Source organism: Pleurodeles waltl, chromosome 12, assembly GCF_031143425.1.
Source record: "Pleurodeles waltl isolate 20211129_DDA chromosome 12, aPleWal1.hap1.20221129, whole genome shotgun sequence".
Taxonomy (NCBI): Eukaryota; Metazoa; Chordata; class Amphibia; order Caudata; family Salamandridae; genus Pleurodeles; species Pleurodeles waltl.
In genome coordinates, this window is record NC_090451.1 from 120,422,600 (window position 1) to 120,447,045 (window position 24,446).

Below are 24,446 nucleotides of genomic sequence, written 5' to 3' on the forward strand. Positions count from 1 at the left end.
TGGCTTTGGAAAGACAGATCCTAGCCATAGAAAGGGAAAGACAAGAGATGGGCCTAGGACCCATCAATGGTGGCAACAACATAAATAGGGTCAGAGATTCTCCTGACATGTTGAAAATCCCTAAAGGGATTGTAACTAAATATGAAGATGGTGATGACATCACCAAATGGTTCACAGCTTTTGAGAGGGCTTGTGTAACCAGAAAAGTGAACAAATCTCACTGGGGTGCTCTCCTTTGGGAAATGTTCACAGGAAAGTGTAGGGATAGACTCCTCAGACTCTCTGGAAAAGATGGAGAATCTTATGACCTCATGAAGGGTACCCTGATTGAGGGCTTTGGATTCTCCACTGAGGAGTAGAGGATTAGATTCAGGGGGGCTCAAAAATCCTCGAGCCAGACCTGGGTTGACTTTGTAGACCACTCAGTAAAAACACTAGATGGTTGGATTCAAGGCAGTGGTGTAAGTAATTATGATGGGCTGTACAATTTATTTGTGAAAGAACACCTATTAAGTAATTGTTTCAATGATAAACTGCATCAGCATCTGGTAGACCTAGGACCAATTTCTCCCCAAGAATTGGGAAAGAAGGCGGACCATTGGGTCAAGACTAGGGTGTCCATAACTTCCACAGGGGGTGACCAAAAGAAAGGGGTCACAAAACCTCCCCAGGGGAAGGGTGGTGAGACAGCCAAAAACAAAAATAGTAAAGAGTCTTCTACAGGCCCCCAAAAACCTGCACAGGAGGGTGGGCCCAGAGCCTCTTCACAAAACAATTCTGGGTACAAGGGTAAAAACTTTGATCCCAAAAAGGCCTGGTGTCGTAGCTGTAGTCAGTCTGGACACCAAACTGGAGACAAGGCCTGTCCCAAGAAAGATACCACTTCTAACTCCACTCCAGCTAAAACTGGAATTGCCAGTCTCCAAGTGGGATCAACAGTGTGCCCAGAGCAAATCAGGTGTCACACTGAAGCTACATTAGTCTCTGAGGGTGGAGTGGATTTAGCCACACTGGCTGCCTGGCCCCCTAACATGCAAAAATACAGGCAGCAGCTCTTAATTAATGGGACAAGTGTAGAGGGCCTGAGGGATACAGGTGCCAGTGTCACTATGGTGACAGAGAAACTGGTTTCCCCTGGCCAATACCTGACTGGACAAACCTATCCAGTCACCAATGCTGACAATCAAACTAAAGTACATCCCATGGCAATGGTAACTTTAGAGTGGGGAGGGGTCAATGGCCTGAAACAGGTGGTGGTCTCCTCAAATATCCCAGTAGACTGTTTGCTTGGAAATGACCTGGAGTCCTCAGCATGGGCTGAGGTAGAACTGAAAACCCATGCAGCCATGCTGGGTATCCCTGAACTGGTGTGTGTCAAAACAAGGGCACAGTGCAAGGCACAGGGTGAAAAAGTAGAGCTGGAGTCTGGAAGAAAGGCCCAGCCTACCAAGAGAAAAAGAAAGTCAGCTGGGAAACCAGCTGCAACACAACAAGAAAAAGAGAGCCTCTCTTCTCAGGAAGAAGTTCTGCCCTCTGAGGGAACTGAGCCTATGGAGCTGGAACCTTATCAGGTTGAGCTCTTGGGCCCAGGGGGACCCTCAAGGGAAGAGTTGTGTAAGGGACAAGAAACCTGTCCCTCTCTTGAAGGCCTTAGGCAGAAAGCTGCTGAAGAGTCCAAAGGCAAGAAAAATGGAACACATAGGGTCTATTGGGAAGATGGACTCCTGTACACTGAGGCAAGAGATCCCAAACCTGGTGCCACTAGGAGAGTGGTAGTGCCTCAGGGGTTCAGAGAGTTTATTCTGACCTTAGCCCATGATATTCCCCTTGCTGGGCATTTGGGACAAACCAAGACGTGGGAGAGGTTAGTCAACCACTTCTACTGGCCCAACATGTCCCAGAAGGTTAAGGAGTTTTGCACCTCCTGTACCACCTGTCAAGCCAGTGGTAAGACAGGTGGACATCCAAAGGCCCCCCTCATTCCACTTCCAGTGGTGGGGGTCCCCTTTGAAAGAGTGGGTGTGGACATAGTGGGTCCACTGGAACATCCCACAGCCTCAGGAAATATGTACATCCTAGTAGTAGTGGATCATGCTACTAGGTATCCTGAAGCTATTCCCCTTAGGTCGACTACTGCCCCTGCAGTAGCCAAGGCCCTCATTGGTATCTTTACCAGAGTGGGCTTCCCTAAGGAGGTGGTGTCTGACAGAGGTACCAACTTCATGTCAGCATACCTGAAACACATGTGGAATGAGTGTGGAGTGACTTATAAATTCACTACACCCTATCATCCACAAACTATTGGCCTTGTTGAGAGATTCAACAAGACATTAAAGGGCATGATCATGGGGCTCCCAGAAAAACTCAAAAGGAGATGGGATGTCCTCTTGCCATGTCTGCTTTTCGCTTACAGAGAGGTGCCTCAGAAGGGAGGAGGGATCTCACCCTTATGAACTTCTGTTTGGTCACCCTGTAAGGGGACCACTAGCTCTTGTGAAAGAAGGCTGGGAGAGACCTCTTCATGAGCCTAAACAAGACATAGTGGACTATGTACTTGGCCTTCACTCAAGGATGGCAGAGTACATGGAAAAGGCAAGCAAAAACCTTGAGGCCAGCCAACAGCTCCAGAAGTGTTGGTATGACCAAAAGGCTGCACTGGTTGAATTTCAACCAGGGCAGAAAGTCTGGGTTTTGGATCCTGTGGCTCAGAGGGCACTTCAGGACAAATGGAGTGGCCCTTACCCAGTGCTAGAGAGGAAGAGTCAGGTCACCTATCTGGTAGACCTGGGCACAAGCAGGAGCCCCAAGAGGGTGATCCATGTGAACCGCCTTAAGCTCTTCCATGACAGGGCTGATGTAAATCTGTTAATGGTAACAGATGAAGATCAGGAAGCTGAGAGTGAGCCTCTCCCTGATCTTCTGTCATCAGACCCTAATGATGGCTCAGTAGATGGAGTGATCTATTCAGACACCCTCTCTGGCCAACAGCAAGCTGACTGTAGGAAGGTCCTGCAACAGTTTGCTGAGCTCTTTTCCCTAACCCCTGGTCAGACACACCTGTGTACCCATGATGTGGACACAGGAGACAGCATGCCTGTCAAAAACAAAATATTCAGACAGTCTGATCAAGTTAAGGAAAGCATCAAGGTGGAAGTCCACAAGATGCTGGAATTGGGAGTAATTGAGTACTCTGACAGCCCCTGGGCTAGCCCAGTGGTCTTAGTCCCCAAACCTCACACCAAAGATGGAAAGAGAGAGATGAGGTTTTGTGTGGACTACAGAGGACTTAACTCTGTCACCAAGACAGATGCCCATCCCATTCCTAGAGCTGATGAGCTGATTGATAAATTAGGGGCTGCCAAATTCTTAAGTACCTTTGACTTAACAGCAGGGTACTGGCAAATCAAAATGGCCCCTGGAGCAAAAGAAAAGACAGCATTCTCCACACCTGATGGGCATTATCAGTTCACTGTTATGCCCTTTGGTTTAAAGAATGCCCCTGCCACCTTCCAAAGGTTGGTGAATCAAGTCCTTGCTGGCTTGGAGTCCTTCAGTGCAGCTTATCTTGACGATATTGCTGTCTTTAGCTCCAACTGGCAGGATCACCTGGTCCACCTGAAGAAGGTTATGAAGGCTCTGCAATCTGCAGGCCTCTCTATCAAGGCATACAAATGCCAGATAGGGCTGGGAACTGTGGTTTACTTGGGACACCTTGTAGGTGGAGGCCAAGTTCAGCCACTCCAGCCTAAGATCCAGACTATTCTGGACTGGGCAGTTCCAAAAACCCAGACTCAAGGCAGGTCATTCCTTGGCTTTACTGGGTACTATAGGAGGTTTGTGAAGGGATATGGATCCATTGTGACAGCCCTCACAGAACTCACCTCCAAGAAAATGCCCAAGAAAGTAAACTGGACTGTAGAATGCCAACAGGCCTTTGACACCCTGAAACAAGCAATGTGCACAGCACCAGTTCTAAAAGCTCTAGATTACTCCAAGCAGTTCATTGTGCAGACAGATGCCTCTGAACATGGGATAGGGGCAGTTTTGTCCCAAACAAATGATGATGGCCTTGACCAGCCTGTTGCTTTCATTAGCAGGAGGTTACTCCCCAGGGAGCAGCGTTGGAGTGCCATTGAGAGGGAGGCCTTTGCTGTGGTTTGGTCCCTGAAGAAGCTGAGACCATACCTCTTTGGTACTCACTTCCTAGTTCAGACTGACCACAGACCTCTCAGATGGCTGATGCAAATGAAAGGTGAAAATCCAAAACTGTTGAGGTGGTCCATCTCCCTACAGGTAATGGACTTTATAGTGGAACACAGACCTGGGACTGCCCATGCCAATGCAGATGGCCTTTCCAGGTTCTTCCACTTAGAAAATGAAGACTCTCTTGGGAAAGGTTAGTCTCATCCTCTTTCGTTTGGGGGGGGGGGGGTTGTGTAAGGAAATGCCTCCTTGGCATGGTTACCCCCTGACTATTTGCCTTTGCTGATGCTATGTTTTGAATTGAAAGTGTGCTGAGGTCTGCTAAGCAGGCCCCAGCACCAGTGTTCTTTCCCTAACCTGTACTTTTGATTCCACAATTGGCACACCCTGGCATCCAGGTAAGTCCCTTGTAACTGGTACCCCTGGTACCAAGGGCCCTGATGCCAGGGAAGGTTTCTAAGGACTGCAGCATATCTTATGCCACCCTGGGGACCCCTCACTCAGCACAGACACACTGCTTGCCAGCTTGTGTGTGCTGGTGAGAACAAAACGAGTGAGTCGACATGGCACTCCCCTCAGGGTGCCATGCCAACCTCACACTGCCTATGCAGTATAGATAAGTCACCCCTCTAGTAGGCCTTACAGCCCTAAGGCAGGGTGCACTATACCATAGGTGAGGGCACCAGTGCATGAGCACTGTGCCCCTACAGTGTCTAAGCCAAACCTTAGACATTGTAAGTGCAGGGTAGCCATACTGTAAGAGTATATGGTCTGGGAGTCTGTCAAACACGGACTCCACAGCACCATAATGGCTACACTGAAAACTGGGAAGTTTGGTATCAAACTTCTCAGCACAATAAATGCACACTGATGCCAGTGTCCATTTTATTGTGAAATACACCCCAGAGGGCACCTTAGAGGTGCCCCCTGAAACCTTAACCGACTATCTGTGTAGGCTGACTGGTTCCAGCAGCCTGCCACAACCGAGACATGTTGCTGGCCCCATGGGGAGAGTGCCTTTGTCATTCTGAGGCCAGTAACAAAGCCTGCACTGGGTGGAGATGCTAACACCTCCCCCAGGCAGGAGCTGTAACACCTGGCGGTGAGCCTCAAAGGCTTACCCCCTTTGTTCCAGCACCGCAGGGCACTCCAGCTAGTGGAGTTGCCCGCCCCCCCCCCCCCGGCCACGGCCCCACTTTTGGCGGCAAGGCCAGAGGAAATAATGAGAATAACAAGGAGGAGTCACTGGCCAGTCAGGACAGCCCCTAAGGTGTCCTGAGCTGAAGTGACTCTAACTTTTAGAAATCCTCCATCTTGCAGATGGAGGATTCCCCAATAGGATTAGGGATGTGACCCCCTCCCCTTGGGAGGAGGCACAAAGAGGGTGTACCCACCCTCAGGGCTAGTAGCCATTGGCTACTAACCCCCCAGACCTAAATACGCCCTTAAGTTTAGTATTTAAGGGCTTCCCTGAACCTAAAGATTTAGATTCCAGCAACTTACAAGAAGAAGAGGACTGCTGAGCTGAAAGACCCCTGCAGAGGAAGAAAAGAAGACACCAACTGCTTTGGCCCCAGACCTACCGGCCTGTCTCCTGCCTTCCCAAAGAAACCTGCTCCAGTGACGCTTTCCCAAGGACCAGCGACCTCTGAATCCTCAGAGGACTGCCCTGCTTCAAGAAAGACCAGAAACTCCCGAGGACAGCGGCACTGCTCCAAAAAGAACTGCAACTTTGTTACAGAGGAGCAGATTTAAAGACCCCTGCAAATCCCCGCAAGAAGCGTGAGACTTGCAACACTGCACCCGGCGACCCCGACTCGATGGTGGAGAACCAACACCTCAGGAAGGACCCTCCGGCGACTCCGAGACCGCGAGTAACCAAAGTTGTCCCCCCTGAGCCTCCACAGCGACGCCTGCAGAGGGAATCCCGAGGCTCCCTCTGACCACGACTGCCTGAACCTAAAGACCCTGCACCCGCAGCCCCCAGCACCTGAAGGAATGGAACTTCTGTGCAGGAGTGACCCCCAGGAGGCCCTCTCCCTTGACCAGGTGGTGGCTACCCCGAGGAGCTCCCCCCTTGCCTGCCTGCACCGCTGAAGAGATCCCTTGGTCTCTCATTGAAACCTACCGAGAACCCGACGCTTGTTTACACACTGCACCCGGCCGCCCCCGCGCTGCTGAGGGTGTACTTTTTGTGCTGACTTGTGTCCAACCCGGTGCCTTACAAAACCCCCCTGGTCTGCCCTCCGAAGACGCGGGTACTTACCTGCTGGCAGACCGGAACCAGGGCACCCCCTTCTCTCCATTGAAGCCTATGTGTTTTGGGCACCTCTTTGACCTCTGCACCTGACCGGCCCTGAGCTGCTGGTGTGGTAACTTTGGGGTTGCTCTGATCCCTCAACGGTGGGCTACCTTGAACCCAAACCTGAGACTTGTAAGTGATTTACTTACCTGCTAAAACTAACAATAACTTACCTCCCCCAGGAACTGTGAAAATTGTTCTTAAAATAAACTAAGAAAATATATTTTTCTATAACGAAACCTATTGGCCTGGATTTGTCTCTGAGTGTGTGTTCCTCATTTATTGCCTGTGTGTATGTACAACAAATGCTTAACACTACTCCTTTGATAAGCCTACTGCTCGACCACACTACCACAAAATAGAGCATTAGTATTATCTCTTTTTGCGACTATCTTACCTCTAAGGGGAACCCTTGGACTCTGTGCATTCAATTCCTTACATTGAAATAGTGCATACAGAGCCAACTTCCTACAATATGTTAATACAAATTCAAAACATCAGTACATAATTAATTCAGCATTAATAACTTTCATTAGTCTTCGTATACATTGGTAGCCACTCCCCGTGGGCACATTTTAAACGTGTGCATTATTTCTACATTAACACATTTTCTATGCAGTTTCATTACACAATATATTGCAAACTTCTACGTCCCCCAACTTAACAACCCTCCGCCTGAGGAAAGAATTTGTGATTCATGCACAGAACCCGGCTGGCGCTGTTTACAGTAATGCCTAAGCACAGTGCTCACCTGAGCGGTGTTTCCAAACCGAGGCATTGTACTGTCGGAAATACCATGGGATACGTAATTTAACTTTCACATAAAATAGGGTTAAACCAGACATACCGCATATTAAAAAGTAAACACACAATAATAAACCGACAAGGGTGTGATTCGAACCCACGCATGCAGAGCACAATGGATTAGCAGTCCATCGCCTTAACCACTCAGCCACCTTGTCGTGTAAAGGTCAGTTTTCAGGAGGAAAAAATATAGTAGCCGAAATGTGTTCTATGAGGTGATAGTTGTCCACACATAATAAAGAGCATATATTTACAGATTGTTATGGCAACTTGTTGTCTTCAGCTTTGCTCTAAATGACCTTGTTGTCCTTCCCTACTTCAGCTTGAATTTATATGATATATGTAATGGAATCATGAAAATTACACATTCCAAACGTGTTCTATCCATATGTGATCTACTGTCACTACCCTCAAATGAGCTAAGATTGCTTTATTTCAGTTGTACGTGGATTTAAAGTGCAATTTCATACAAATATTTTACTGGTATGGTGCTTTCGAGTCTCTAGGTGTCATTCATTGTTGGGGTGCTTACATGTCAACATTAGGCAGCAAATAGTACACAAATAAGGAAAACTGCCTTCCCATTTAATGTGCATTGTTCTGCAAAACGTTTTAAGTAGGAGAAAGTAAAACTTAGTTTATAAAACCGCCTAAACTGGGAGTATTGCCGCTACAGCTTTGACACTTCAGTTTAAAAACGTACGTGCATCAACAAGAAATATTTTTGCGCTAAATAAATTGCTGTCCGACTGCTCACGTAACGCATAAAACTGAGGCAGTCGTAATTACACCACATTGAAGTAATATCTTGGTGGTTTTCGTTGACGATGACTCAGCAGCAACAGATCAGATGACTTTTTATTAGTGATAGCGCATCACGGCCTTGATAAGTAAACTTACAAGGAGACACGCCTAGGTCGATGAACCTTTTGGACTACATTCGGGGACTTCCAAGTACGAGATGTCTTTTGGCATCACAAATCAATGGATCAATATCTCAACAACAATCGCAATAACTAATCATCATGCTAATCAATAACCTTTAATGAGAGTCAATAAAGTGAACACACCATGACTTTTCAGTCATGAATAAAAACACCAATTTAGTTAAGTGTTAGGATACTTATTTCCCTATTGGTTACAATCTAAAGTCATTTCTGTTAATCTCATCGGCAATTCATCTCATTAGTAACTCTTCAGATTTGCAATTAGAAATGCAATTAATCAATGCATGGAGAATATTCACTCAGTATTAACACATCATTAATAAGAACCAACTTAGCAAAGTCTCAGTAGTGCATGATTCAAAAAAGCAAGAACTCAGTAATTTGACTATTTGCGTCAGATTTTAGTGAACACCTTAACTAATCTCAAATTAGCATCAGCATGTTGGGCTTCATGCGAAACAATTTAGCAAACACAAATTTGGAAAACATCTAACTATGGCTTCTATCAAAGAGCAGTTGGTACCGAGAAAGAAAAGGCAAGCCGACAATTACAATTTTCATCAGATAGTTACCCATCCAACGGATCAGCAAACAGCGTCAGTCTTTGTCCTCAGGCCATCAGTCGTTTTCACCATCAGCAAAGAAAGGACAGGGCAAAGCCTCTGTATTGCATAGCTGAGGAACAAGAACTCCCCTCATATAGAGGAGATATGAGTATCAGGTAAGGAATAAGTAAAGGGTGGTTTAGAGTATCAGGACAAACAAACGGCAAAGTCTCAAAGGAAATGGCCTAAATGGCTCAGTAGAATGGCAAAGAATGGGTTGGAGTGGAATGTCCAATAAATAGCTGATTTCTGCTCAGGTCATATGGTTAAATCAAAACTGTCTAATTTACTCCTAATTCCTCGTTGGATAATAATTTGTGCATCGTTATCTCTGTCCAATAATTATTCACGCATTTCACCAGAATTTTCCACAAACCATAGTTCACATGTCGTTGATTGGCCCATGTTATTGACGTCTTCATCGGTTGGAATGTCAGGTAAGAAAAGTTACACTTTACGCACCAGTCAGTAGTTCCATTGTTTTCTCCTACTCCAGGCAACCTTGCACCTGTTACGAATTACACTGTTGCATTCAGCAAGAATGTCTCCTTGAGCAAGTCGGGTCCCATGAGAAAGAATTTACTACAGCTACACACATCTCTAGCTTCTGGAAAAGTACAGTTTCGTGTCCTTCAGGAAAACAGCACATTGCACGTTAGAAAAACACAGTTTAATATGAGACCAGGCATGTAGGCCCAGACCCTCGCTAAACTAAGGCCTAGTGCTTAATGTACAAACTCCTAACACATAACTCCAATTTTGATATGTTAATACAAGTTCAAAACATCAGTACATAATTAATTCAGCATTAATAACTTTCATTTGTCTTCGTATACATTGGTAGCCACTCCCCGTGGGCACATTTTAAACGCATGCATTATTTCTACATTAACACATTTTCTATGCAGTTTCATTACACAATATATTGCAAACTTCTACGTCCCCCAACTTAACAACCCTCCGCCTGAGGAAAGAATTTGTGATTCATGCACAGAACCCGGCCGGCGCAGTTTACAGTAATGCCTAAGCACAGTGCTTACCTGAGCGGTGTTTCCAAACCGAGGCATTGTATTGTCGGAAATACCATGGGATACGTAATTTAACATTCACATAAAATAGGGTTAAACCAGACATACCGCATATTAAAAAGTAAACACACAATAATAAGCCGACAAGGGTGGGATTTGAACCCACGCATGCAGAGCACAATGGATTAGCAGTCCATCGCCTTAACCACTCAGCCACCTTGTCGTGTAAATGTCAGATTTCAGGAGGAAAAAATATAGTAGCCGAAATGTGTTCTATGAGGTGATAGTTGTCCACACATAATAAAGAGCATATATTTACAGATTGTTATGGCAACTTGTTGTCTTCAGCTTTGCTCTAAATGACCTTGTTGTCCTTCCCTGCTTCAGCTTGAATTTATATGATATATGTAATGGAATCATGAAAATTACACATTCCAAACGTGTTCTATCCATATGTGATCTACTGTCACACTACCCTCAAATGAGCTAAGATTGCTTTATTTCAGTTTTACGTGGATTTAAAGTGCAATTTCATACAAATATTTTACTGGTATGGTGCTTTCCAGTCTCTAGGTGTCATTCATTGTTGGGGTGCTTACATGTCAACATTAGGCAGCAAATAGTACACAAATAAGGAAAACTGCCTTCCCATTTAATGTGCATTGTTCTGCAAAACGTTTTAAGTAGGAGAAAGTAAAACTTAGTTTATAAAACCGCCTAAACTGGGAGTATTGCCGCTACAGCTTTGACACTTCAGTTTAAAAACGTACGTGCATCAACAAGAAATATTTTTGCGCTAAATAAATTGCTGTCCGACTGCTCACGTAACGCATAAAACTGAGGCAGTCGTAATTACACCACATTGAAGTAATATCTTGGTGGTTTTCGTTGACGATGACTCAGCAGCAACAGATCAGATGACTTTTTATTAGTGATAGCGCATCACGGCCTTGATAAGTAAACTTACAAGGAGACACGCCTAGGTCGATGAACCTTTTGGACTACGTTCGGGGACTTCCCAGTACGAGATGTCTTTTGGCATCACAAATCAATGGATCAATATCGCAACAACAATCGCAATAACTAATCATCATGCTAATCAATAACCTTTAATGAGAGTCAATAAAGTGAACACACCATGACCTTTCAGTCATGAATAAAAACACCAATTTAGTTAAGTGTTAGGATACTTATTTCCCTATTGGTTACAATCTAAAGTCATTTCTGTTAATCTCATCGGCAATTCATCTCATTAGTAACTCTTCAGATTTGCAATTAGAAATACAATTAATCAATGCATGGAGAATATTCACTCAGTATTAACACATCATTAATAAGAACCAACTTAGCAAAGTCTCAGTAGTGCATGATTCAAAAAAGCAAGAACTCAGCAATTTGTCTATTTGCGTCAGATTTTAGTGAACACCTTAACCAACCTCAAATTAGCATCAGCATGTTGGGCTTCATGCAAAACAATTTAGCAAACACAAATTTGGAAAACATCTAACTATGGCCTCTATCAAAGAGCAGTTGGTACCGAGAAAGAAAAGGAGAGCCGACAATTACAATTTTCATCAGATAGTTACCCATCCAACGGATCAGCAAACAGCGTCAGTCTTTGTCCTCAGGCCATCAGTCGTTTTCACCATCAGCAAAGAAAGGACAGGGCAAAGCCTCTGTATTGCATAGCTGAGGAACAAGAACTCCCCTCATATAGAGGAGATATGAGTATCAGGTAAGGAATAAGTAAAGGGTGGTTTAGAGTATCAGGACGAACAAACGGCAAAGTCTCAAAGGAAATGGCCTAAATGGCTCAGTAGAATGGCAAAGAATGGGCTGGAGTGGAATGTCCAATAAATAGCTGATTTCTGCTCAGGTCATATGGTTAAATCAAAACTGTCTAATTTACTCCTAATTCCTCGTTGGATCATAATTTGTGCATCGTTATCTCTGTCCAATAATTATTCACGCATTTCACCAGAATTTTCCACAAACCATAGTTCACATGTCGTTGATTGGCCCATGTTATTGACGTCTTCATCGGTTGGAATGTCAGGTAAGAAAAGTTACACTTTACGCACCAGTCAGTAGTTCCATTGTTTTCTCCTACTCCAGGCAACCTTGCACCTGTTACGAATTACACTGTTGCATTCAGCAAGAATGTCTCCTTGAGCAAGTCGGGTCCCATGAGAAAGAATTTACTACAGCTACACACATCTCTAGCTTCTGGAAAAGTACAGTTTCGTGTCCTTCAGGAAAACAGCACATTGCACGTTAGAAAAACACAGTTTAATATGAGACCAGGCATGTAGGCCCAGACCCTCGCTAAACTAAGGCCTAGTGCTTAATGTACAAACTCCTAATACATAACTCCAATTTTGATATGTTAATACAAGTTCAAAACATCAGTACATAATTAATTCAGCATTAATAACTTTCATTAGTCTTCGTATACATTGGTAGCCACTCCCCGTGGGCACATTTTAAATGTGTGCATTATTTCTACATTAACACATTTTCTATGCAGTTTCATTACACAATATATTGCAAACTTCTACGTCCCCCAACTTAACAACCCTCCGCCTGAGGAAAGAATTTGTGATTCATGCACAGAACCCGGCCGGCGCTGTTTACAGTAATGCCTAAGCACAGTGCTCACCTGAGCGGTGTTTCCAAACCGAGGCATTGTACTGTCGGAAATACCATGGGATACGTAATTTAACTTTCACATAAAATAGGGTTAAACCAGACATACCGCATATTAAAAAGTAAACACACAATAATAAACCAACAAGGGTGGGATTCGAACCCACGCATGCAGAGCCCAATGGATTAGCAGTCCATCGCCTTAACCACTCAGCCACCTTGTCATTTAAAGGTCAGTTTTCAGGAGGAAAAAATATAGTATCCGAAATGTGTTCTATGAGGTGATAGTTGTCCACACATAATAAACAGCATATATTTACAGATTGTTATGGCAACTCGTTGTCTTCAGCTTTGCCCTAAATGACCTTGTTGTCCTTCCCTACTTCAGCTTGAATTTATATGATATATGCAATGGAATCATGAAAATTACACATTCCAAACGTGTTCTATCCATATGTGATCTACTGTCACACTACCCTCAAATGAGCTAAGATTGCTTTATTTCAGTTGTACGTGGATTTAAAGTGCAATTTCATACACATATTTTACTGGTATGGTGCTTTCGAGTCTCTAGGTGTCATTCATTGTTGGGGTGCTTACATGTCAACATTAGGCAGCAAATAGTACACAAATAAGGAAAACTGCCTTCCCATTTAATGTGCATTGTTCTGCAAAACGTTTTAAGTAGGAGAAAGTAAAACTTAGTTTATAAAACCGCCTAAACTGGGAGTATTGCCGCAACAGCTTTGACACTTCAGTTTAAAAACGTACGTGCATCAACAAGAAATATTTTTGCGCTAAATAAATTGCTGTCCGACTGCTCACGTAACGCATAAAACTGAGGCAGTCGTAATTACACCACATTGAAGTAATATCTTGGTGGTTTTCATTGACGATGACTCAGCAGCAACAGATCAGATGACTTTTTATTAGTGATAGCGCATCACAGCCTTGATAAGTAAACTTACAAGGAGACACGCCTAGGTCGATGAACCTTTTGGACTACGTTCGGGGACTTCCCAGTACGAGATGTCTTTTGGCATCACAAATCAATGGATCAATATCTCAACAACAATCGCAATAACTAATCATCATACTAATCAATAACCTTTAATGAGAGTCAATAAAGTGAACACACCATGACCTTTCAGTCATGAATAAAAACACCAATTTAGTTAAGTGTTAGGATACTTATTTCCCTATTGGTTACAATCTAAAGTCATTTCTGTTAATCTCATCGGCAATTCATCTCATTAGTAACTCTTCAGATTTGCAATTAGAAATACAATTAATCAATGCATGGAGAATATTCACTTAGTATTAACACATCATTAATAAGAACCAAATTAGCAAAGTCTCAGTAGTGCATGATTCAAAAAAGCAAGAACTCAGCAATTTGTCTATTTGCGTCAGATTTTAGTGAACACCTTAACCAACCTCAAATTAGCATCAGCATGTTGGGCTTCATGCAAAACAATTTAGCAAACACAAATTTGGAAAACATCTAACTATGGCCTCTATCAAAGAGCAGTTGGTACCGAGAAAGAAAAGGCAAGACGACAATTACAATTTTCATCAGATAGTTACCCATCCAACGGATCAGCAAACAGCGTCAGTCTTTGTCCTCAGGCCATCAGTCGTTTTCACCATCAGCAAAGAAAGGACAGGGCAAAGCCTCTGTATTGCATAGCTGAGCAACAAGAACTCCCCTCATATAGAGGAGATATGAGTATCAGGTAAGGAATAAGTAAAGGGTGGTTTAGAGTATCAGGACGAACAAACGGCAAAGTCTCAAAGGAAATGGCCTAAATGGCTCAGTAGAATGGCAAAGAATGGGTTGGAGTGGAATGTCCAATAAATAGCTGATTTCTGCTCAGGTCATATGGTTAAATCAAAACTGTCTAATTTACTCCTAATTCCTCGTTGGATAATAATTTGTGCATCGTTATCTCTGTCCAATAATTATTCACGCATTTCACCAGAATTTTCCACAAACCATAGTTCACATGTCGTTGATTGGCCCATGTTATTGACGTCTTCATCGGTTGGAATGTCAGGTAAGAAAAGTTACACTTTACGCACCAGTCAGTAGTTCCATTGTTTTCTCCTACTCCAGGCAACCTTGCACCTGTTACGAATTACACTGTTGCATTCAGCAAGAATGTCTCCTTGAGCAAGTCGGGTCCCATGAGAAAGAATTTACTACAGCTACACACATCTCTAGCTTCTGGAAAAGTACAGTTTCGTGTCCTTCAGGAAAACAGCACATTGCACGTTAGAAAAACACAGTTTAATATGAGACCAGGCATGTAGGCCCAGACCCTCGCTAAACTAAGGCCTAGTGCTTAATGTACAAACTCCTAATACATAACTCCAATTTTGATATGTTAATACAAGTTCAAAACATCAGTACATAATTAATTCAGCATTAATAACTTTCATTAGTCTTCGTATACATTGGTAGCCACTCCCCGTGGGCACATTTTAAATGTGTGCATTATTTCTACATTAACACATTTTCTATGCAGTTTCATTACACAATATATTGCAAACTTCTACGTCCCCCAACTTAACAACCCTCCGCCTGAGGAAAGAATTTGTGATTCATGCACAGAACCCGGCCGGCGCTGTTTACAGTAATGCCTAAGCACAGTGCTCACCTGAGCGGTGTTTCCAAACCGAGGCATTGTACTGTCGGAAATACCATGGGATACGTAATTTAACTTTCACATAAAATAGGGTTAAACCAGACATACCGCATATTAAAAAGTAAACACACAATAATAAACCAACAAGGGTGGGATTCAAACCCACGCATGCAGAGCCCAATGGATTAGCAGTCCATCGCCTTAACCACTCAGCCACCTTGTCATTTAAAGGTCAGTTTTCAGGAGGAAAAAATATAGTATCCGAAATGTGTTCTATGAGGTGATAGTTGTCCACACATAATAAACAGCATATATTTACAGATTGTTATGGCAACTCGTTGTCTTCAGCTTTGCCCTAAATGACCTTGTTGTCCTTCCCTACTTCAGCTTGAATTTATATGATATATGCAATGGAATCATGAAAATTACACATTCCAAACGTGTTCTATCCATATGTGATCTACTGTCACACTACCCTCAAATGAGCTAAGATTGCTTTATTTCAGTTGTACGTGGATTTAAAGTGCAATTTCATACACATATTTTACTGGTATGGTGCTTTCGAGTCTCTAGGTGTCATTCATTGTTGGGGTGCTTACATGTCAACATTAGGCAGCAAATAGTACACAAATAAGGAAAACTGCCTTCCCATTTAATGTGCATTGTTCTGCAAAACGTTTTAAGTAGGAGAAAGTAAAACTTAGTTTATAAAACCGCCTAAACTGGGAGTATTGCCGCAACAGCTTTGACACTTCAGTTTAAAAACGTACGTGCATCAACAAGAAATATTTTTGCGCTAAATAAATTGCTGTCCGACTGCTCACGTAACGCATAAAACTGAGGCAGTCGTAATTACACCACATTGAAGTAATATCTTGGTGGTTTTCATTGACGATGACTCAGCAGCAACAGATCAGATGACTTTTTATTAGTGATAGCGCATCACAGCCTTGATAAGTAAACTTACAAGGAGACACGCCTAGGTCGATGAACCTTTTGGACTACGTTCGGGGACTTCCCAGTACGAGATGTCTTTTGGCATCACAAATCAATGGATCAATATCTCAACAACAATCGCAATAACTAATCATCATACTAATCAATAACCTTTAATGAGAGTCAATAAAGTGAACACACCATGACCTTTCAGTCATGAATAAAAACACCAATTTAGTTAAGTGTTAGGATACTTATTTCCCTATTGGTTACAATCTAAAGTCATTTCTGTTAATCTCATCGGCAATTCATCTCATTAGTAACTCTTCAGATTTGCAATTAGAAATACAATTAATCAATGCATGGAGAATATTCACTTAGTATTAACACATCATTAATAAGAACCAAATTAGCAAAGTCTCAGTAGTGCATGATTCAAAAAAGCAAGAACTCAGCAATTTGTCTATTTGCGTCAGATTTTAGTGAACACCTTAACCAACCTCAAATTAGCATCAGCATGTTGGGCTTCATGCAAAACAATTTAGCAAACACAAATTTGGAAAACATCTAACTATGGCCTCTATCAAAGAGCAGTTGGTACCGAGAAAGAAAAGGCAAGACGACAATTACAATTTTCATCAGATAGTTACCCATCCAACGGATCAGCAAACAGCGTCAGTCTTTGTCCTCAGGCCATCAGTCGTTTTCACCATCAGCAAAGAAAGGACAGGGCAAAGCCTCTGTATTGCATAGCTGAGCAACAAGAACTCCCCTCATATAGAGGAGATATGAGTATCAGGTAAGGAATAAGTAAAGGGTGGTTTAGAGTATCAGGACGAACAAACGGCAAAGTCTCAAAGGAAATGGCCTAAATGGCTCAGTAGAATGGCAAAGAATGGGTTGGAGTGGAATGTCCAATAAATAGCTGATTTCTGCTCAGGTCATATGGTTAAATCAAAACTGTCTAATTTACTCCTAATTCCTCGTTGGATAATAATTTGTGCATCGTTATCTCTGTCCAATAATTATTCACGCATTTCACCAGAATTTTCCACAAACCATAGTTCACATGTCGTTGATTGGCCCATGTTATTGACGTCTTCATCGGTTGGAATGTCAGGTAAGAAAAGTTACACTTTACGCACCAGTCAGTAGTTCCATTGTTTTCTCCTACTCCAGGCAACCTTGCACCTGTTACGAAATACACTGTTGCATTCAGCAAGAATGTCTCCTTGAGCAAGTCGGGTCCCATGAGAAAGAATTTACTACAGCTACACACATCTCTAGCTTCTGGAAAAGTACAGTTTCGTGTCCTTCAGGAAAACAGCACATTGCACGTTAGAAAAACACAGTTTAATATGAGACCAGGCATGTAGGCCCAGACCCTCGCTAAACTAAGGCCTAGTGCTTAATGTACAAACTCCTACTACATAACTCCAATTTTGATATGTTTATTCAAGTTCAAAACATCAGTACATAATTAATTCAGCATTAATAACTTTCCTTAGTCTTCGTATACATTGGTAGCCACTCCCCGTGGGCACATTTTAAACGCGTGCATTATTTCTACATTAACACATTTTCTATGCAGTTTCATTACACAATATATTGCAAACTTTTACGTCCCCCAACTTAACAACCCTCCGCCTGAGGAAAGAATTTGTGATTCATGCACAGAACCCGGCCGGCGCTGTTTACAGTAATGCCTAAGCACAGTGCTCACCTGAGCGGTGTTTCCAAACCGAGGCATTGTACTGTCGGAAATACCATGGGATACGTAATTTAACTTTCACATAAAATAGGGTTAAACCAGACATACAGCATATTAAAAAGTAAACACACAATAATAAACCGACAAGGGGTAGATTCGAACCCTCGTATGCAGAGCACAATGGATTAGCAGTCCATCGCCTTAACCTCTCGGCCACCTTGTCTTGTAAAGGTCAGTTTTCAGGAGGAAAAAATATAGTAGCCGAAATGTGTTCTATGAGGTGTTAGTTGTCCACACATAATAAAGAGCATATATTTACAGATTGTTATGGCAACTTGTTGTCTTAAGCTTTGCTCTAAATGACCTTGTTGTCCTTCCCTACCTCATCTTGAATTTATATGATATATGTAATGGAATCATGAAAATTACACATTCCAAACGTGTTCTATCCATATGTGATCTACTGTCACACTACCCTCAAATGAGCTAATATTGCTTTATTTCAGTTGTACGTGGATTTAAAGTGCAATTTCATACAAATATTTTACTGGTATGGTGCATTCGAGTCTCTAGGTGTCATTCATTGTTGGGGTGCTTACATATCAACATTAGGCAGCAAATAGTACACAAATAAGGAAAACTGCCTTCCCATTTAATGTGCATTGTTCTGCAAAACGTTTTAAGTAGGAGAAAGTAAAACTTAGTTTATAAAACCGCCTAAACTGGGAGTATTGCCGCTACAGCTTTGACACTTCAGTTTAAAAACGTACGTGCATCAACAAGAAATATTTTTGCGCTAAATAAATTGCTGTCCGACTGCTCACGTAACGCATAAAACTGAGGCAGTCGTAATTACACCACATTGAAGTAATATCTTGGTGGTTTTCGTTGACGATGACTCAGCAGCAACAGATCAGATGACTTTTTATTAGTGATAGCGCATCACGGCCTTGATAAGTAAACTTACAAGGAGACACGCCTAGGTCGATGAACCTTTTGGACTACATTCGGGGACTTCCCAGTACGAGATGTCTTTTGGCATCACAAATCAATGGATCAATATCTCAACAACAATCGCAATAACTAATCATCATGCTAATCAATAACCTTTACTGAGAGTCAATAAAGTGAACACACCATGACCTTTCAGTCATGAATAAAAACACCAATTTAGTTAAGTGTTAGGATACTTATTTCCATATTGGTTACAATCTAAAGTCATTTCTGTTAATCTCATCGGCAATTCATCTCATTAGTAACTCTTCAGATTTGCAATTAGAAATGCAATTAATCAATGCATGGAGAATATTCACTCAGTATTAACACATCATTAATAAGAACCAACTTAGCAAAGTCTCAGTAGTGCATGATTCAAAAAAGCAAGAACTCAGCAATTTGTCTATTTGCGTCAGATTTTAGTGAACACCTTAACCAACCTCAAATTAGAATCAGCATGTTGGGCTTCATGCAAAACAATTTAGCAAACACAAATTTGGAAAACATCTAACTATGGCCTCTATCAAAGAGCAGTTGGTACCGAGAAAGAAAAGGCCAGCCGACAATTACAATTTTCATCAGATAGTTACCCATCCAACGGATCAGCAAACAGCGTCAGTCTTTGTCCTCAGGGCATCAGTCGTTTTCACCATCAGCAAAGATAGGACAGGGCAAAGCCTCTGTATTGCATAGCTGAGGAACAAGAACTCCCCTCATATAGAGGAGATATGAGTATCAGGTAAGGAATAAGTAAAGGGTGGTTTAGAGTATCAGGACGAACAAACGGCAAAGTCTCAAAGGAAATGGCCTAAATGGCTCAGTAGAATGGCAAAGAATGGGTTGGAGTGGAATGTCCAATAAATAGCTGATTTCTGCTCAGGTCATATGGTTAAATCCAAATGGTCTAATTTACTCCTAATTCCTCGGTGGATAATAATTTGTGCGTCGTTATCTCTGTCCAATAATTATTCACGCATTTCACCAGAATTTTCCACAAACCATAGTTCACATGTCGTTGATTGGCCCATGTTATTGACGTCTTCATCGGTTGGAATGTCAGGTAAGAAAAGTTACACTTTACGCACCAGTCAGTAGTTCCATTGTTTTCTCCTACTCCAGGCAACCTTGCACCTGTTACGAATTACACTGTTGCATTCAGCAAGAATGTCTCCTTGAGCAAGTCGGGTCCCATGAGAAAGAATTTACTACAGCTACACACATCTCTAGCTTCTGGAAAAGTACAGTTTCGTGTCCTTCAGGAAAACAGCACATTGCACGTTAGAAAAACACAGTTTAATATGAGACCAGGCATGTAGGCCCAGACCCTCGCTAAACTAAGGCCTAGTGCTTAATGTACAAACTCCTAATACATAACTCCAATTTTGATATGTTAATACAGGTTCAAAACATCAGTACATAATTAATTCAGCATTAATAACTTTCATTAGTCTTCGTATACATTGGTAGCCACTCCCCGTGGGCACATTTTAAACGCGTGCATTATTTCTACATTAACACATTTTCTATGCAGTTTCATTACACAATATATTGCAAACTTCTACGTCCCCCAACTTAACAACCCTCCGCCTGAGGAAAGAATTTGTGATTCATGCACAGAACCCGGCCGGCGCTGTTTACAGTAATGCCTAAGCACAGTGCTCACCTGAGCGGTGTTTCCAAACCGAGGCATTGTACTGTCGGAAATACCATGGGATACGTAATTTAACTTTCACATAAAATAGGGTTAAACCAGACATACCGCATATTAAAAAGTAAACACACAATAATAAACCGACAAGGGTGGGAATCGAACCCACGCATGCAGAGCACAATGGATTAGCAGTCCATCGCCTTAACCACTCGGCCACCTTGTCGTGTAAAGGTCAGTTTTCAGGAGGAAAAAATATAGTAGCCGAAATGTGTTCTATGAGGTGATAGTTGTCCACACATAATAAAGAGCATATATTTACAGATTGTTATGGCAACTTGTTGTCTTCAGCTTTGCTCTAAATGACCTTGTTGTCCTTCCCTACTTCAGCTTGAATTTATATGATATATGTAATGGAATCATGAAAATTACACGTTCCAAACGTGTTCTATCCATATGTGATCTACTGTCACACTACCCTCAAATGAGCTAAGATTGCTTTATTTCAGTTGTACGTGGATTTAAAGTGCAATTTCATACAAATATTTTACTGGTATGGTGCTTTCGAGTCTCTAGGTGCCATTCATTGTTGGGGTGCTTACATGTCAACATTAGGCAGCAAATAGTACACAAATAAGGAAAACTGCCTTCCCATTTAATGTGCATTGTTCTGCAAAACGTTTTAAGCAGGAGAAAGTAAAACTTAGTTTATAAAACCGCCTAAACTGGGAGTATTGCCGCTACAGCTTTGACACTTCAGTTTAAAAACGTACATGCATCAACTAGAAATATTTTTGCGCTAAATAAATTGCTGTCCGACTGCTCACGTAACGCATAAAACTGAGGCAGTCGTAATTACACCACATTGAAGTAATATCTTGGTGGTTTTCGTTGACGATGACTCAGCAGCAACAGATCAGATGACTTTTTATTAGTGATAGCGCATCACGGCCTTGATAAGTAAACTTACAAGGAGACACGCCTAGGTCGATGAACCTTTTGGACTACGTTCGGGGACTTCGCAGTACGAGATGTCTTTTGGCATCACAAATCAATGGATCAATATCTCAACAACAATCGCAATAACTAATCATCATGCTAATCAATAACCTTTAATGAGAGTCAATAAAGTGAACACACCATGACCTTTCAGTCATGAATAAAAACACCAATTTAGTTAAGTGTTAGGATACTTATTTCCCTATTGGTTACAATCTAAAGTCATTTCTGTTAATCTCATCGGCAATTCATCTCATTAGTAACTCTTCAGGTTTGCAATTAGAAATACAATTAATCAATGCATGGAGAATATTCACTCAGTATTAACACATCCTTAATAAGAACCAACTTAGCAAAGTCTCAGTAGTGCATGATTAAAAAAAGCAAGAACTCAGCAATTTGTCTATTTGCGTCAGATTTTAGTGAACACCTTAACCAACCTCAGATTAGCATCAGCATGTTGGGCTTCATGCAAAACAATTTAGCAAACACAAATTTGGAAAACATCTAACTATGGCCTCTATCAAAGAGCAGTTGGTACCGAGAAAGAAAAGGCCAGCCGACAATTACAATTTTCATCAGATAGTTACCCATCCAACGGATCAGCAAACAGCGTCAGTCTTTGTCCTCAGGCCATCAGTCGTTTTCACCATCAGCAAAGAAAGGACAGGGCAAAGCCTCTGTATTGCATAGCTGAGGAACAAGAACTCCCCTCATATAGAGGAGATATGAGTATCAGGTAAGGAATAAGTAAAGGGTGGTTTAGAGTATCAGGACGAACAAACGGCAAAGTCTCAAAGGAAATGGCCTAAATGGCTCAGTAGAATGGCAAAGAATGGGTTGGAGTGGAATGTCCAATAAATAGCTGATTTCTGCTCAGGTCATATGGTTAAATCAAAACTGTCTAATTTACTCCTAATTCCTCGTTGGATAATAATTTCTGCATCGTTATCTCTGTCCAATAATTATTCACGCATTTCACCAGAATTTTCCACAAACCATAGTTCACATGTCGTTGATTGGCCCATGTTATTGACGTCTTCATCGGTTGGAATGTCAGGTAAGAAAAGTTACACTTTACGCACCAGTCAGTAGTTCCATTGTTTTCTCCTACTCCAGGCAACCTTGCACCTGTTACGAATTACACTGTTGCATTCAGCAAGAATGTCTCCTTGAGCAAGTCGGGTCCCATGAGAAAGAATTTACTACAGCTACACACATCTCTAGCTTCTGGAAAAGTACAGTTTCGTGTCCTTCAGGAAAACAGCACATTGCACGTTAGAAAAACACAGTTTAATATGAGACCAGCCACGTAGGCCCAGACCCTCGCTAAACTAAGGCCTAGTGCTTAATGTACAAACTCCTAATACATAACTCCAATTTTGATATGTTAATACAAGTTCAAAACATCAGTACATAATTAATTCAGCATTAATAACTTTCATTAGTCTTCGTATACATTGGTAACCACTCCCCGTGGGCACATTTTAAACGTGTGCATTATTTCTACATTAACACATTTTCTATGCAGTTTCATTACACAATATATTGCAAACTTTTACGTCCCCCGACTTAACAACCCTCCGCCTGAGGAAAGAATTTGTGATTCATGCACAGAACCCGGCCGGCGCTGTTTACAGTAATGCCTAAGCACAGTGCTCACCTGAGCGGTGTTTCCAAACCGAGGCATTGTACTGTCGGAAATACCATGGGATACGTAATTTAACTTTCACATAAAATAGGGTTAAACCAGACATACCACATATTAAAAAGTAAACACTCAATAATAAACCGACAAGGGTGAGACTCGAACCCACGCATGCAGAGCACAATGGATTAGCAGTCCATCGCCTTAACCACTCGGCCACCTTGTCGTGTAAAGGTCAGTTTTCAGGAGGAAAAAATATAGTAGCCGAAATGTGTTCTATGAGGTGATAGTTGTCCACACATAATAAAGAGCATATATTTACAGATTGTTATGGCAACTTGTTGTCTTCAGCTTTGCTCTAAATGACCTTGTTGTCCTTCCCTACCTCAGCTTGAATTTATATGATATATGTAATGGAATCATGAAAATTACACATTCCAAACGTGTTCTATCCATATGTGATCTACTGTCACACTACCCTCAAATGAGCTAAGATTGCTTTATTTCAGTTGTACGTGGATTTAAAGTGCAATTTCATACAAATATTTTACTGGTATGGTGCATTCGAGTCTCTAGGTGTCATTCATTGTTGGGGTGCTTACATATCAACATTAGGCAGCAAATAGTACACAAATAAGGAAAACTGCCTTCCCATTTAATGTGCATTGTTCTGCAAAACGTTTTAAGTAGGAGAAAGTAAAACTTAGTTTATAAAACCGCCTAAACTGGGAGTATTGCCGCTTCAGCTTTGACACTTCAGTTTAAAAACGTACGTGCATCAACAAGAAATATTTTTGCGCTAAATAAATTGCTGTCCGACTGCTCACGTAACGCATAAAACTGAGGCAGTCGTAATTACACCACATTGAATTAATATCTTGGTGGTTTTCGTTGACGATGACTCAGCAGCAACAGATCAGATGACTTTTTATTAGTGATAGCGCATCACGGCCTTGATAAGTAAACTTACAAGGAGACACGCCTAGGTCGATGAACCTTTTGGACTACATTCGGGGACTTCGCAGTACGAGATGTCTTTTGGCATCACAAATCAATGGATCAATATCTCAACAACAATCGCAATAACTAATCATCATGCTAATCAATAACCTTTAATGAGAGTCAATAAAGTGAACACACCATGACCTTTCAGTCATGAATAAAAACACCAATTTAGTTAAGTGTTAGGATACTTATTTCCCTATTGGTTACAATCTAAAGTCATTTCTGTTAATCTCATCGGCAATTCATCTCATTAGTAACTCTTCAGGTTTGCAATTAGAAATACAATTAATCAATGCATGGAGAATATTCACTCAGTATTA

At 41.8% G+C, this 24,446-nt stretch overlaps 6 non-coding genes across 6 annotated transcripts; all 6 read right to left on the reverse strand.

Moving 5' to 3' along the window:
• Positions 1–7,385: 7,385 nt before the first annotated feature.
• On the reverse strand, positions 7,386–7,467 carry TRNAS-GCU (transfer RNA serine (anticodon GCU)). The gene has a single exon. It is a non-coding gene; the product is annotated as a tRNA-Ser (tRNA).
• A 2,563-nt stretch (positions 7,468–10,030) lies between these two features.
• TRNAS-GCU (transfer RNA serine (anticodon GCU)) lies at positions 10,031–10,112 on the reverse strand. The gene has a single exon. It is a non-coding gene; the product is annotated as a tRNA-Ser (tRNA).
• A 2,565-nt stretch (positions 10,113–12,677) lies between these two features.
• On the reverse strand, positions 12,678–12,759 carry TRNAS-GCU (transfer RNA serine (anticodon GCU)). The gene has a single exon. It is a non-coding gene; the product is annotated as a tRNA-Ser (tRNA).
• Positions 12,760–15,324: 2,565 nt separating this feature from the next.
• TRNAS-GCU (transfer RNA serine (anticodon GCU)) lies at positions 15,325–15,406 on the reverse strand. The gene has a single exon. It is a non-coding gene; the product is annotated as a tRNA-Ser (tRNA).
• Positions 15,407–20,618: 5,212 nt separating this feature from the next.
• On the reverse strand, positions 20,619–20,700 carry TRNAS-GCU (transfer RNA serine (anticodon GCU)). Its single transcript has one exon. It is a non-coding gene; the product is annotated as a tRNA-Ser (tRNA).
• A 2,565-nt stretch (positions 20,701–23,265) lies between these two features.
• On the reverse strand, positions 23,266–23,347 carry TRNAS-GCU (transfer RNA serine (anticodon GCU)). The gene has a single exon. It is a non-coding gene; the product is annotated as a tRNA-Ser (tRNA).
• Between the last annotated feature and the right edge of the window lie 1,099 nt (positions 23,348–24,446).